Genomic DNA, 2,433 nt, shown 5'->3' with positions numbered 1-2,433 from the left:
ACCAAGCCTTCATAGGACCAAGGACCTCTCCTTACACTGGTACATGACAAGGCCATCCCCTGCTACATATGCAGCTGGAGCCATGTGTACTTCTTTGTTGATGGCTTAGTCCCTGGGAGTTCTAGGGGGTCTTGTTGGTTGTTATTGTTGTTCTTCCAATGGGGTTGCAAACTCCTTTAACTCCTTCAGTCCCTTCTCTAACTCCCCTATTTTTTTCTTGTTGTTTTTTTGTTGTTGGTTTTTTGTTTTTTTGGTTTTTCGAGACAGGGTTTCTCTGAATAGCCCTGACTGTTCTGGAACTCACTCTGTAGACCAGGCTGTCCTCGAACTCAGAAACTGCCTGCCGCTGCCTCCCAAGTGCTGGGATTAAAGGCATGTGCCACCACTGCCCTGTACTCCTCTATTTTTTAACACTCTATTTTTATGTGTCTGAGTGTTTTGCTTGTGTGTGTGTGTGTACATGTGTGTTCAGTGCCATTGGAGATCAGAGAGAGTGTCAGATCCCTTAGGACTGTAGTTGGAGCTGGTTCTGAACCATCACATGGATGCTGAGAACTGAACTGGGGTCCTATGGAAGAGGAGCAAATGCTCTTAACTATTGAGCCATCTCTCCAGGCCCTCCTCTGAGGTTTGAAAGTGTACAGGTCTAAGGGTTTTTATAGATAGTAAGCTTTTCTTTTTAACAGAAACATAGACTGAACATTTTCAGGCCCCTGTTAAAAATATTCTCTCTATACTTCAAATTTGTTTTCAAAAGCCATTTGTTGTTGTTGTTGTTAAATGTCACTTTACATTAAAAGATGAAGGGAACTTTTCATCTTCTAAACTATTCAATATTTCAGGTAGCACCAGGTGGCTGACCGGTGGGTAACAGCTACTTAGCATCATACAGAAGGGCGGGGCCAGGGCCAATGAGACTGCTCAGGCAACAAAGGGGCCTGCCACCAAGCTTGAAGACCCAATTTTGACTCCCAGGGCCCACAAAATGAAGGAGAGACCCAGTTCCTCAAGTTGTCCTTTGACCCCCCGCCCCCCAAACACACACACACACATACACTCCACCCCGAATGCCATGGCTGGCGAACTCGTGAACTCAGCACAAAATAAACACATAAAATCAAATAAAAGACAAGAACATCTGCCATCCTGAAAAGGAAGCATCGTCATTATGTTTCCAAAATGGCGGCAGCAATGGGCCTGGGTACTCGAAGGGGCACCAACGGCAGGGGGCACGGGCAAGAAGTGAAAAGGTGGAAGGCAGTAGCCCTGTGGTCTAGGAGATTGTCGTTGATGACATCTGTGCCATCTGCAGAAACCACATTGTGGATCTCTGCATAGAATGTTAAGCCGACCCAGTTCTGGCTGCTTCCAAAGGTGGCTGTTGCATGCAACTATGCTTCTCATTTTTTGCTGAATCTCTTGCTGGCTCAAAACCCAGCAGGTGTGTCCATTGCACAACCGAGAGTAGGGATTCCACAAGTGTGGTCATTAGGAAAGCGCCTTCCCTTGAAGCCCACCATTTGTTATTAATTTATCGGCTGGCCTTCCTGTTAATTATAACTGAAACCAGGTGTTTTCTTCTCCTTTGTGTTTGCACTTTGCTGTTCCTGTAGCCACGCCGTATTTTGTTAAATAACGTCCAAAGAAAGAAAGAAAAAGTTAAAGAAAAAAAGCATCAATACAATTTCAGTTCATAAAAGTTCTCAGGGTGGCTGGAGAAATGGCTCAGTGGTTAAGAGCACTGACTACCACACTAGCCTCTACCTCCTGGTAAAGAAAACAATGCAGCTATTCCCTGTCCCAGCTGTGGTACCAGGCCCACCTTGTTCCCCAAGTATACCTCCTCCATTGCTCTGATGCCCTCTTCTGGAGTGTCTGAAGACAGCTACAATGTACTTACATATAATAAATAAATAAATCTTTTTTAAAAAAACGTTTTCCGGTTTAGTATTTAAACAGACAATAAAAATATTTGCAAACTACAGATTTTCATAATTATTCTCCCCTCATAGATTCTATTTGTATTAACTTATCACTCACATTTGGATAGTCTAATATTTAAAATTTGTAAATTTTTGTGCATGTTTCTGTGTGTGTGTGGTTGTGTGGAGACCAGGGGACACAGTTCAGGTGGTGTTCCTCATAAACCACTTCCCTGGGTTTTGAGTCAGTCTCTAGGTGGCCAGGAGTTTGCTAAGTAGGCAGAGCTGACCAGGGAGCCCCAGGGATCTGCCTGTCTCTGGCTCCGCCGCAGAGCTGTGCTTACAAGCCTCTGCCACAATAAGTAGTATTTTATATGGGCTCGTCCTCCTCATCCTCCTCGTCCTCCTCGTCCTCGTCCTCCTCGTCCTCCTCGTCCTCGTCGTCGTCGTCGTCGTCGTCGTCGTCGTCGTCGTCGTCCTCCTCCTCCTCCTCGTCCTCCTCGTCCTCCTC

General features: G+C 45.5%; 1 pseudogene; it reads left to right on the top strand.

Moving 5' to 3' along the window:
- The first annotated feature begins 1,179 nt into the window (after positions 1-1,179).
- LOC116092019 lies at positions 1,180-1,468 on the top strand (annotated as a pseudogene).
- The last annotated feature ends 965 nt before the right edge of the window (positions 1,469-2,433 follow it).

The sequence above is a fragment of the Mastomys coucha genome, unplaced genomic scaffold (genome assembly GCF_008632895.1).
Source record: "Mastomys coucha isolate ucsf_1 unplaced genomic scaffold, UCSF_Mcou_1 pScaffold15, whole genome shotgun sequence".
In the NCBI taxonomy this organism is placed as follows: domain Eukaryota; kingdom Metazoa; phylum Chordata; class Mammalia; order Rodentia; family Muridae; genus Mastomys; species Mastomys coucha.
The sequence above is the reverse complement of the archived record's forward strand: the minus strand, read 5'-3'. Positions and strand labels throughout refer to the sequence as shown.